The sequence below is a fragment of the Anser anser genome (genome assembly GCF_964211835.1).
Source record: "Anser anser genome assembly, chromosome: 2".
NCBI classification, from domain to species: domain Eukaryota; kingdom Metazoa; phylum Chordata; class Aves; order Anseriformes; family Anatidae; genus Anser; species Anser anser.
This window is the reverse complement of record NC_139721.1, coordinates 138,736,436-138,750,212: the sequence shown is the minus strand read 5'-3', so window position 1 is coordinate 138,750,212 and position 13,777 is coordinate 138,736,436. Positions and strand designations below refer to the sequence as shown.

Genomic DNA, 13,777 nt, shown 5'->3' with positions numbered 1-13,777 from the left:
AGTCTGGTATATAGACAGTTTCATTAGAAGTGACAGGGACACAAGGTTTGTGGGCAGTGGGAATTTCTTGACTTTTCCCCAAAGATAAAATATTTTGGGAGGGTACAACAGCTCAGCTGACTTAAAACCAGTTGCTTGTGCTTGAATCTCCAGCCCCTTTGGCTGTTCGGTTTAGTGAGAGATTGTGATGAAATCTCTCACCTGCTCTTCCTGATGCTCCTTTTTGTCCAGAGAGAGATTCAATCCAGTAACCTGTACTTTAATGGCTGTGTATTGTCTTTCAATATGTTTCCTTTTTCTGAAACCATACTGAAAGATTCTTTTTTTACTTTCTGTCAGTTATTTTAATTAAGCTATATACAAATTTAATTCAGGCATAGTATTTACTGATGCATTTCAGAGTAGAGAGCTGATGCTACAACTGAGATATGGATCCTATTGTGTCAAACATTAGCAAAAAAAGTAGGGTTAGGCTCTTTCTTTGTAGATCCAGGGAGAAAGCATTTCTCCAGTTCACATTCAGTCAGTTCTTCTTTGGCAGGCTACCCCCCCCCACCCCAAAGTATCAGGGTGAGAAGCATAATGATTTAGACACATCGCATTAATCACAAAATAGAAAGAGAGGGGAGGGGTGGGGGGCTTCTTTGGGTTTCCTGCATATTGGAGTCTAGAGAATCTTTGGGTTACATCCTGCAGTTTTTCTACTGATGTAATCACAACTGAAAATTTATGCCTTTACAGGGACTGAATTTGAGAAGAGAGAAATTTTTAAGCCATTAAAAATATAAATAACAAACTGAATCCTGAAGCCTTTGGAAAAGGAAAAACAAAAAGTAGGGTGTAAGAAGTTGTAAGTGTTTGGCTGTTTGTCAGGTTCGAGAAGTATATTCTTGCAAACAAACAGCACTAATATTTTTCTGGTCTTGGTGTGTACTGAAATCCTCAGCTTTCTTTTTTGTTTTTAATAAGGTTTCTGTGGCTTTGCTTGCAAAATATATTGAGCTCAATAACACTGCTATTTTTGTAGTATCTTCGTCTGAAGTATTAGTTTTCCCAGAGCTCGCTCACAGAGGGCTGTGCTTTATTCTCAAAAACTAGAAGACATGTAGTAGATTCAGTCCTGGCCATTTTTCATGTGAAGCCTTATTCAAATGGTAATTGTAAAAGGCTTTGTGGACTTTGTTCTCAACTCAAAGAAAAAAAATCAGCTGTGGGCAGCTAGGGTAGTAAAGAATTTTTGCTGAAAGACTTGGAGAGAACTCATTTGGAAGTTACCACAGCCACTCAAAAGTTTAAGGTATACCTACAAATCAGCTGTGAAACCAGTCAGTTACCAAATGGCATTGGAAGTGAATATTGTTAATAAAATACTACAGTAATAATCAGAATTTGTGTTCCTTTTTCCTAGGAAGACATAGTATGAAAGAATTAATTCTAATATTCTGAAGAGAGCTATGTGCAAAGTATGCATGGTTGGTTTGCAATTACTGATATACATATATGCTACTTAGCAACTAGTGTAGAATTTAAGGGTTAGTCTTCACTCTACAGAATCAGCCTCCCGCACTGGGCTGTCAGATGCATGTTCACAAAGTTCTAGGTGAAGCAGGACTCTCATTTTGGATTCTTATTACACATAAAGGCACAATTTGGAGAACTGATAGTCCAAGTAAGGATTTCAACAAGCTCCAAAGTTTGCAGCTGTTCTAATTATTTTTTTTATTATTATTATTTTTTTAACTGTATTTATGTAATTTGAACTGTTGGTTGCTCTAGCCAAAATTGGGCACTCATTTTGGGAGACACTCTAAACCCAGAGGCTGGAACGTAAAACAAAGCCTCTGTTACAAAACAGAGGTTACAGAGGGATAAAGTGACTTGCCCGTGGTGACATCCAGTAGATAAGTCAAAATCATGTTTTCCCACTTCCCTGCCCATTATCCGCTGAGCCATGGACTGCTCACCTTTAATAAGGTTATGTCATGTTGTTTACTTTAATGTATGTATGCTCATAAAATTGCTTTGTTTATAAATTTGTGTTTCTACTCCAACGTTTTATTTTCTGACCAGTTTACAGTCCTCGTCCAGCACTCGACTCTTTTAGGGTCATCCCCTCTCACCCTCCCTGACACTAGACAGTGATCCTGTGGTCATCTCACAAATTCCTTTACTCGGAGTTGCAGTGATCTGCCCAAAGACAAAGTCCATCCGGGAAAAAATTTTGGCAGGAAGACAAATTCTGTAAAGAGTCACGTGTTTATATACAATCTGTATTCATACATTAGCACTCTGTAGAAGAATATACAGCAATATTTGTTGCTGAAGATCAGAGTCTGGGAGATCCAGTGTGTATAAGAATAACAACACAGTAACTGAGACACAGTAGAAAAGATCTAGGAAAAGGAAAAGAGCTAGAAAATTGGGAAAAAATACTAAATGCTTTGTTCCTTATTTGTCAATTGTGGCTTATTTTTAATGACTGATACTAGTTATTATTATAATATATAAGTATCCCCTACAGTACTACCTTCTGTGAACAGCCAGCAGTTACCATGATAACCCAGAGGTGTCATCTGAATATTCAGGAAGATTAAACATTATTGAATCAGTGCAAAGTGAATTGGGAAAGATATGTATAAGGGGAGGAAGATGACGATGTTCCCTCTTTATTATGTCCCATTATAAGAAAAAAATAAGTCCCATTCATACTGTATTTAGTAAAGGAGGTTATATCTGATGTTTTGGCCATGCCAGTATTTTGCACATATTTAGCTAAGGCTTCTTTAATTCTTTTGATACAGCAAAATCTTGAGTTGAACTGACAATGTCAACATGGGCTTTGACACAAGCTGAAATTAAATTGACTTAATTCAGCTTCATTAGACTCCTGAAAATTCCTTTATAGCCACATCTCAGTGAAGAGGATATTTTATTTCAGTGCTATTTTAGCCATGATGCAAAACCACCATTTTTCTGTGTGTTACAAGGTATTTGAGTTCAGGAATCGCATATCAGCCCATGGCAGAAAATATTTTCTTCCACCCCTTCTCAGTCTGTAAAAAAACATAGGTTTTCTAGTGTCATTTTTTTTTCTTTTAAATAAATTTTTAATGACAGCCTTAAGTCTTGCCTCTCCAGTGTATTTTGGGGCATGGGTAACTAGATAAAGCTAAAACCCAGCAGAAAGCAATTGTAGTAATCTTACATTGAACGTTAGTGAGCAGTGTTCCTCAGGAACCACAAACAAGGTGTAGTCCATCGAAGAAAAGCTTTCAACAAAGCCAGGCTCTACATTGAAATAATCTTTGAGCTAATACCTCTGAAGATATGCAGAGAAACTTTACAGGCAGCAGTCTTCTGAGCCTTGTCCATGGGGTAATTCAGAGCCCAGGCTAACAATACTGCAGATCATTTATTTTTCATATATTAGAACAATTGTGTTGCTGTTAAATCTCACACAACTATCAAGTTCCCTGAGAAACAAAGCACTTTAAACAATGTGACAATTCCGTATTTTGAAGCATATATGTATAGAAATGTCTTTATATGCACCCATGCCTTCCACACACACTCATACATACATGTTATTTGTACGTTTTTATTTGTGCACATATCTTATAGACACAGATATGAAATAAGATATGTATGTATTTATATATGTGTGTATATATATATATATATTTGAAGGGGAAAAAGAATTTATGGGAGGCTGGCCAGATTTAATTTGTCTGCTTGTCTTTAGCACTTAAGGGCTTATATACTCAGTTTGCTCAAAAGAGTGAAGAAGTACTCCTTGCTTATGCCTCAAATCAGAAATGCATGAAGTGCAGCTGCAGAGATAATACATTCTCCCCAAAGGCTTTGGCTGAGCAAATTAGGTGTCAATGGGGTGCCTGCGCAGGCAGTACTCTCTCTAATTAGTCTCTTGAGCCTAGTTGGTGGCGGGTATAAGATGATCTAATCAATTGGTCTGTGTCTGATGGTACGTGTAAAAATCCTAGCAGGCAGAGCTGTCTCCCACAGGTCACTCACCTGCACAGCGGGAACGCTCATTTTCATTTTTCATCTCTTCCATCACATGATGCTGACAGTTGGTTTTAAGAAAATTGAATCCAAAAAATATCTAGTTCATAGGGCATGTAGGTCAAAATAAAATTGCATTATGGGTATTGGTGATCCAATTAATTAATATTTATAGCAACGAATTGCATGTAGATATTATCTGAGTGCAAATAGTATTGATAATGTTTGGTTGGCTTTTTAAAATGACTTCTCTAACAAAGAGAGGAATAAAAGCTGTGGGGGAAAAATCACCTGTTAATAGTGTACTTTTTTTTAGAGAGGATGAGCGGTGGCTGTGTGGTGTGCATGTCTTTTGGAGGGAGAGAAAGAATATATTGCTGATGATCTTAAATACCCCCACGTTTCAGCTCATAGGAACGCAGTATCTCCAGTTGTCAGCTCACAGTTCGATTTTAAATCTGGTGTTGTAGAATGAATACTCTTATGATAATGCTAAATCAGCTGCAGCATAAATAGACATGCACTCTGAGTATGCTTTGCATGCTAAGGACACCGCGGGAGCACAGCTCCACCCTATTTTATAATTTATACAAAAACTGAAAACACCTAGAGAAGGATGCTGATGCTGCCAAAAAGAACATGTATTGAATTGGTGATTTGCATTTTTAAAGGAAAGGGAATTTTATTATTAATTAAAAGGAAAATATTTGGGATGTAAGGGCTCTTTGGTCACCCTTCGCTGCCTCATGTCTTGAGAGCATGATTAATGTTTACACTATAAGCTTTAGTGTTACATCAACAGCTACTCTCTACTGACACTGGCCACTGCCATTTTAAGGTGTGTTAACACCTTATTTTGTCCCATTTAGGATCTGTGAGAAACAGGATGTATGCAGCAGATGATTTCTCTAGATAACAAACATACAATTGAGTTACTTGATTTAGGTCACTTGATATTTCAGGCACATCATTAACTTGCTGTTATCATCATTGTAATCTTCTATTACATTTAGTGAAAATCAAAACTGCCTGGACCTGTGGTGAAAAAAAATACAAGTTCATTTTTAAGACAGTCTGTTATATTTCAGGGTCCTTTTTTTTAAAAAAAAAAAAGAGAGAGAGAGAGAGATCTGAAAGAACCCTATTTTGCTCTTGGGAAATCACAAGTTGTAAATATCTCATTTAACAATTTACGCTTTTATAAGCAAAGCTGTGACCAGAGGCCATAAACACAATCTGCCAAGTCACCAAGCAAAATTTTCATTTGTATGATCAGGAAAATGTATTAAATCCTAAGCAAGGGTATTTCTAATATATAACTTAAAAAATGCAAACGTGGAATACTAAGCGATCTGGGAACTGAACGGCAGCACTGTATGGGGAGGCCTGCCTCAGGAACTGCCCCAGGTCTTGGTTGTGTGAACAACCCGTGTTTCACTTCGACAGCCTCACTGGGGAAACAATGCTTTGCTTTTTTTTTTTTTTTTTTTTTTTTTTTAATAAAAGGACTGGTTCTCACCCATATAAAATTTCATGTTTGTGTTATTGTGGATTTTCTGCTGTGGACAAGTAGACACCCTCTTCTTCCTCCAGTTTAAGGGAGGTGTCTACTTGATGTTACATAGTGAGTCTCATTGTAAACCAAACAAAAAGACAGAGAAGGACATCTTCTGTCCCATAGCACAGCAGTTACAGCGCTTCTCGGAGAGGTGGCATCCCTGTGCTCAGTTTCTTCCTCTGCCTTAGGACAGGTAAACCTCGGTTTCCCATTTCCCAGATGAAGGCATTAACCATGAGGGTGCTCCGAGGTATAGACAGAAGGGATTTCACCTGTTGACCCCACTTGGAATCAACAATGAGCATTCAGTGAATTAGGGGCTCCAATGCAAGCCTCAGATATTCCCAGTGTATATATTCCTAACCATCAGGCCTGTTCTCCATGTCAAAGCTCATGTAAGGATTTTATACAAAGTAGCATTACCTCGGCAGCCATGCCTCACAGTTCAGCATCAGAAGGACCCGGCCATTGGGGTGCTGGTGGGGATGGCGGGAGGTCTTCATCCATCCCTGTTTCCCGAACAGGGCAAGCAGTGCGTCTGAATGCATCTTCACAGAGACTGTGATTGCCAGCCATTCTGTGGCTCTGGTTATGCTCTGTCTTCTAGTTTTTCCCCAGCCAGATCCACTTGGGAAATTTGGAATGAAATCACCTCTTTTTTTTTTTGTTGTTTCCCTCCCATTGAGTTTATTGTTTGATCTCAGCCTTGTTCCGCGTTGATGCTGGCAGCGGTTGCCAATATGCTAAGGTTATTCCCTGTGTTAAATGGTGGCAGCTTTATTCATTCCTAGGGAAGCTTTTAATGTTACAGGGTTTGATTCTGAAAGTGCAAGCTTCTGATGAAGGTATTCCCCATCTCCTAGGCTCAGGCCCTGCGTTGGAGAATGTGTGATCAGTTTTGCATACAGAGCCAAACTTGAAACGGAAAATGTAGTGTTGTCACTGGGAAATTTTATCATATACCTGGGAGAAGTGTCATGCTGACCTCCTTTGGAAAGTGTTCTGAGGTCCACTGATAGAAAGGAAAAAGTTTTCTGTAATTAATATAATTATCTAATTAAGATGCAGTTTTTCTCCAATCTGAGCAAATTGGTAACTCCGGAAAGAGTTCTTTGTCTTTTATCCAAATCATTTTATCACCTGTCCTAGATGTCCCTGCTGCTTATGCCAGGTGTTAGAACTCCAGCAACTTGGGTTTAGCCTGAAATCAAGCAGCTGTTCTGGATCTGGACAGTCATAGTTTCCAAACTGCAAGCCCACGTTTCACAGCTGTACTGCTGGTGGCGGTGGTGGTAGGGAATGCAAGCTTGACATTGGATGGAGTTTGGGGAGTTTCATTGCTTCTTTCATTGCTTTGGGGCTCCAAAGAGGTAATCTCTAAAAGGTATTGTTGGTTTGGTTTGGTTTGGTTTGGTTTGATTTGGTTTGGCTTGGCTTGGCTTGGCTTGGCTTGGTTTGGTTTGGTGTTTTTGGTTTGGTTTGAAGGAAGGAGAATGTGGAATTTGGGCAGTAGTGGCAGCAGTGTTTCCCCGATAAGCAGTTGTGAACCTCTGCATGTGATGTGAATCACTGCTTTTCTTTTTGAGCTTATGAAGGGTAAACTGAATGGGTCAACTCTAATGTATTCCTTGAAACAAGATTGACTGGGGCTTCAGCCAAACTCCTAGACCTTGGGGAAAGCGGGACTTTCATGTGGAACAGACATTCCACACAAGCTCCAAAGGCATTTAGGAAACAACCCAAGCAGGACTCAAGAGGTGGTAGACCAAGCCCCAGGAGGGCCCAAGATGCTGCCATGCATCATTAAGAACAGGCTTTTGTTAATCCCAGTCAGGTATTCTGGCACTTGAAGGGCAGAAGAAGAGCTATAAGGAACCATGACAGGAACCCTGGAAATTATGAAATGTAGATGTTGTGTAGAGATTAGGCTGTTTTGATGAAAGCTACAATTAAAATATTATACTTGAAACTACAATTCAATACTGATGTCTTGTTTTTCTCCTGCTTTTGAAATGCGGGCTAGACTAGATTCACTGGCACCTGCATTCAGTTTGATTTAAATAGTTCTAGGACATGCTAATACAAACCAGTTTTATGCTTGATGAATATTTAAGTTTTCTTTTTCTTAAGTGCTAAAATTCCTCCATATCTGACTGTCTTTCTGCAACAACATTTTAAAAATGTAGCAGGTTTGTAATTAAAACCCTTGGCCTTGAAAATCCCTGTAAAACAAAGATATTTGAACTTTGTAAAACTGCAGGATTTCTCAGCATTATCAGGAAATGAGGTCTCACTTTATTACTTGGCAGAGAATTCTACTTGGACGTTTATTATGAGCTAAATATGTTAATTACAGAATCCCTCTAATGGCTCCAGTCCATCCAGCCTCTATCTGGCCCTCACCTTGCTCACCTTCAGTTGTTAGTTTTGCTTTAAAGTGATCCTTCCAATGTTCTTGGCCTGCCTCCTGGTTTGTGTAAATCTCAGGGACATCGTGGTACATTCCTGCAAGTCCAATCACAGCATGGGTCCTCTGTAAACAGCAGTCATTAGCAGAGTGAAAGATAATGTAAACGAAACTCTTGGTGTAATGTTTACTTTCTAGATATGAAAGGAGTGGATTTTGATATATTTTTATGAGTAGGAAAACACCCAAGTAAAAGGGAATGTGTTTAAATGCAGGACACCAAGGAGCTCCGTAACCTGGCCGTGTTTACAAAAATGTCTGTGACACCTCAAGGTACCTCAAATAACTCTTGGGAAGCAAAGCTGAGGAAACCTTTTCATAAACTGGTCACAAGCACTGCTGGGAAGGCAATCACTGGGGACTCTGAAAGAAAAGGGGCAAAAAGAGCTCATAAACTCCTGAAGCCGTGCCAGCATTTAGCAACCTTCCTTTGCATCCGTGGGGTGTGACCACCTTTAGCAGAGCCAGCTGTCTATTTATAGCCGCCTGTAATTTCCATGGAGAATGTGAATGCTGATGGCACCTCTGAAGATTAGCACTTGGGGCAGATATATATGAATATGGATTAATACATCCCATTTAGGCAACCACCCTGCAAACATTGGTGTTCTAAGCTCATTTGCTTGAGGTACCAGCTCTGAAAGTGCTTTGGATGTCTGTCCTTTGCTCTGAGCTGGTGTCTTCATAACTGGCTTTAGACTAACCTATTATTTACCAAGTAAAAAAATCATTTAAAAATGCAAGTCGTGAAGCTTATTATAATGTATATTGTTTCCTTACAGGATTAAATTTACCAGTTTGGAGGAGGGAAACAAAAAACCTAATGAGGAGGCCGACACCAGGAAGGAACCATGGCCTGTTTCCTTTCTTTCTCTGTGGTGGATTTCATTCAAAAGAAAATTGAAGCTGGCAAGACCCTGTTTTTCCCTGCAATTTATTTAAAACCTTGCACGTGTTTGGATACCTTGTGATTTCAGAGAACTATGTGAAGATTAAGCTTTTGCTTACTGATACATGGCATGTACTCTTTCAGTCTTTTGTGTTTGATTTTGTTTGATTTTCCACTGCAGTGCTGCATCTTTGTAAGGATTTTTATGCTTTCACCAGCAAAGTCTTAAATACATTAAGACAACACATTTGGTGTTCACACTTCTTCAGTAATGACTGTACAAAAAAAACCAATGGTGGCATAAAGGACTGTGTGTTTTCTTTGAGAGTTGTGCACATTTTGCAACCAATGGGAAGACAATTTCTGCCAGAGCAAGCCCAACTTGTCTGATCGGCTGACAATTACAGCACCTTGCCACTATTCCCGAAGTGTTGTTGGGTTATTTCTTTTTTTCATTATCTCCTCAGACCATTTATATCCATATTAAAAACATGGCAATAATTGCATGTTTATTTCAGTACTCTGAATTTGGTTACTCTGCTTAGGCTATGTAGCATGCCAGTTTTCAAAATAGGCCTGTGAGAAGGACAAAGCAAAAAATGATGAGATGTACTCAGCTGACAGATACAAGACAAATTCTTTAAGGTTTTACTCCCATTATGCGTATTTCTTTCTTTGTTGGGTCTTGGCTAACATCTCTGTTTTTCCTTACGTTATTTACCTTTCAGAAAGTTTTCTTGAAAAGAAAACAGAGATGCTGAAACTGTTCCGTTTAATTCAAGGCAGATACTAAGGTACAGAGAAACTTTTGTTTAATGAGCCATTAAATCCAGCTGTGTTATTTTGCTGCTTACAGAGTGAAATGGAGAATTTTCCTTATCCCAAGCTGTTTGCTGTTCCACACCAAAGCACCTTTCAAGTTATTTTCTATAGGTATCCTGATCTGATTGGAAGGCACTGCCAGATGACGTGTCTTTAGATCGCTTTTCTGAATGAATCATTCAAATGCAAACTTTGCAAGAAACAAAGTTGTGTGATTTTAGAAAAGGAAGCCCCTGCTACATTGTGTTTGGGGAGAACATTGTGTTCAAGGGTGGAATAAACCTGCCCTGATCATAATACAATGCTTTGCATTCAGAAAGAGCAGGGTATGGTGCAAAAACCACTGCTGAGTTATGCTCCTGCTCGGACAGAACCGCTTGCTAGGCAATATTATTCTACACATAAATTTGACATCCTTTGCTTGCTGGGTGCATTGAATTACATTTTTAAGAAATGCAGTAACACTTTGGTTAGCTTTCAGTGTTTAAAAGGAGGGGAAAAGGATTTGTGCTACTGCCATCTTATTAAACTCCAGCGGTGTTTAATAAGAAAAGAACACCCAATAAGGCAAATCCTTGAATGCTCAAGTAGCTACGAAAGGCCTCTTAATGAACTAGGATATGAGGCTACACTTTCAAAGAGTTGAACCGTGGAAATATTCTCAATATTTGCACAGCCATTAAAACACAATTTTCCCCAATGACATCTCTGTTTCAGGATCTGGTAAAAGCCATCTGAAAGCCACTTTCAGTCACAATCCTATTTAGAAGTTACTACAATTTTTCTCCTGCGTTTATGAGGGGGGAAAAAAGTGACCAGTGAACTTTTGACTTTATCACACACTGAAACTGCCTTAGACGTGGTTTGTTTGGGTTTCATGTTGCTTTTTTTTGTAAGAGAAAAGTCTTTTATACATTATCTTTGCTACTTAAATTGTGTGCAGTTTGATGACTAAAATTAGCTATTTTTAGAAAAAAAAAACTTGCTGCAAAAATCTGAAGAATTTTTGAAAATGTAACAAAGATTTCAATTAGGAGTATAAGGGTAGTTTCATAGACACATCTACTTGGCAGCTTAAATTGGGAGGCAAGCAATTATGCTGCTCAACTAAACATCTGAAGGTTTAATATAGAGAGTAATTCCCTAACTGTTCCCACAAGCCTAGCACATTGCTATCCATAGTGAATCATGGAGTATTTGCTTAAGGTATGTATGTGTGTGTGCGTGTGTGTGTGTGTGTGTACACACACGTGCGTGTGAGATTATCTTCTCTGCCCCATTCCCACTTTTAAGCAACCGCTGAAATAATTAAAGTTCATCCACGCATCTTCAAACTCAGTTGCCCGAAGGAAAGTGCATAAATACCTAGGTTCCTAAATAGTAACTTGATTTTCAGCACTAGTGGGGTTATTTCAGCTGCAGATCAATTAAGGGATGGCTGGGATTACTTATGCTCCTCCTTTCGGGTTGTTCTGATTCCCTGTGGTGACTTGGGTTTGCTGTCACCTGCGGAGGCGCTGAGTCTTGGGGGTGTTCCTGCACCAAGGGCACCTGGGCTCAGCCAGCTCGTGCCATTCGCATGAGTGCTGCACGTTCTTTTCCTGGATCATCCAATCTTCTGGGAAACCTCAAATTTTAAATTTTTTATCGCTTTGAGAAAATGGAAGCTCCTTTGGCCAGGGAACTGACTGTACAGCCTTATTACCCCTTTTCTCTTTCCAGTAGAGCCCCTACCAGCATCAGTAACCTGATTTGACACCCATCGGTTAGGATTCCCCGACAACTAGCCCATCTCTCCAGCATCTTGCAGAAGTGAGGCTCTCCCCATAGCTCTTCTCAGTGCTGATGAATGGACTTAAATCCCATCAATGCTCTTGGTACAGCTTCAGGGAATATCAGTAGTGTTACTCACTTTTTCTCACATCCTTCCCAAACCGGTTCCCTGCAGAATCTTCAAAGGGACAAGAAAAATTAGCCTGGTCTTCCACACATGCTGCAGGTGCTGGGAACGCAGTGCTTCATGCCATCAATAGTCAAAAGTTGGTTTAAATGACCAGTAGTCTGTGCAGCCCAGTCCTTGAGAAACTGCGGGACTCGCTTGGAGTTGATAGCTGGCAGCAGTGTGACTTTTTTTGGCTCACCACTTGGCTGAGCCCCGGGAGATCCTTCCTGATGATGCTGAGAGGATGTGGCTTAGCTGCCAGAGGGGAGAGCAGCCACAGGGCAGCAGGTGCAGTAGGCAGATAGAAGTGGGAGGCACATTCTAACAGCGTATGATACCTGATGTTAGGTGACTGGGGAGGGAAGATGGCGACAGAGATGGTCTGCATGGTACGGAGGGTCCTTATGAGTCCAGGTTCACAGAACCTGACTTTAAAGCCAGCTATCTGGAGATGGCTTTGTCCCCTCTCATGCTGGGCTCAGAGCAGCTCTAACCCACACCCAGCAGGCACAGCACCAGTCAGGACACACCAGTGCTGCCAACACTACATTCTTGTGTGGTGTCCCGGGTCGGTTGGGTCCTTTCGTTTCTCACTATCGTTTTTAAACAGAACCATGTTTTAGGATAACGTCAGTACATGCAACACTGAAAATTCAATCTGCAGTAGACAGAGGCACTGGGGTTTTCATTTTGTCATTGTTGTGCAGGGGTTCTGGACTTCAGGCACCTGTGGAAAGAAGCTAGGGTGATAAATGCCCTGTGGGCTGGTGGGTGACATCCACGCCTGTGTACTCTGTGTCAGTGCACGCAATTGAATGTGTAGTCAGTGCTCTGGTATGCTCACACACAAAATACTCATCTGTGAATACTATTGGGTTTTGTAATCTTTGTTATATAAAATGTTTAGGCTGTACAGACGGGGGAGCAAAATGCTGACGCCCCATATAAATAGAATTCTGTTGCATTACTGAGCATAACAATACTCTCCCCTACCAGCATTTAGGTGGAGTGACCGTATGTTACTGCCTTGCATTTTTCACATAAGCAAAAAAATCTAAAAGTAAAGGATGCACTAAAAATTCCCATCCCCCCAGATGCATTTCAATGGTGCTGCATACAGAATCCCAGCTTGCCAGCTTCCACGTGGATTTTTGTATGGTGCACTAGGAGGTGTTCTTTTTTTAACAAATAAAAAGGGGAGGGCTGGTACATGAAAACAATGTTAATGTAATTAAATATATATATATATATATATACTTCAGAAGAACAGCATAGTAAGCAGTACAGTAAAATAAATGTTGCATTATTTGTTACACCTTGTAATTTGTCTGTATTATGAAAGATGTAATGGTTTGTCAGCTGTAACCGTTGTTTTATTGTAACATCATATTGAATAAAGTGTAGCAGAATCTCTCTTCTCCCTCATATATGTGATCTAGACCACATAAAATCCCTAAATCGGGGAATAAAGCCTTTCTTTTATTTGTTTGTTCTCCAGAAAATGAATGAGGAAATGTTTGTAAACAACAGATTTTTATGGAATGAAAAATACTTAGAAGCAGGCAAGCACTTAGGCAGTAATTAGTTGAAAAGATTAGGCACTGAATCAGCCAAACACATGAGCTCAATCAAAACTACAAGGCAGTTGCTGGCTACACTGGGCAAGGTTTTTAGTGCAGTGTGTTTCTGTCTGTACTAGTTAGTAAGTACATTATTTGGTGTCTCTTTCCATTTGTTATATGTATGTGTGACAATGGACCTCTTTACAACACACTGGGATTTAACTGAAGTGGTAGAAGGGCCAGTTTACTGATAAAAAAAAAAAAGAAAGGCCGATTTAAATATATCATTGTATGGAGAATAAACTCTGGCTTGTTGCAATTTCTTTTGAAATAAAGACCTGATAATTCTGGTGGAAAATTATGTAAAACACATGCTCTGCATTTTTCACAACTTTGATGTGGGAGCTGGATTTGCACCTGTTCGTACTCGGTTATTTATCTCAGTAAGTATGTGCTGCTTGGGTTGTTAACCAGGAATTTATTTATTTGTGCATTGCAGCATTGGATAGGCAAG

The 13,777-nt window shown here is 39.7% G+C and overlaps 1 protein-coding gene across 3 annotated transcripts in view; it reads left to right on the top strand.

The window, feature by feature from the left end:
- CDK14 (cyclin dependent kinase 14) overlaps nucleotides 1–13,203 on the top strand; it is a 332,201-nt gene extending 318,998 nt beyond the window's left edge. For all 3 annotated transcript variants that reach the window (XM_083826967.1, XM_083826970.1, XM_083826969.1), the window contains one exon: nucleotides 8,831–13,203. The gene's annotated coding sequence lies outside the window, so the exon portion shown is untranslated. The remainder of the gene's footprint in view (nucleotides 1–8,830) is intronic.
- Nucleotides 13,204–13,777: the final 574 nt, after the last annotated feature.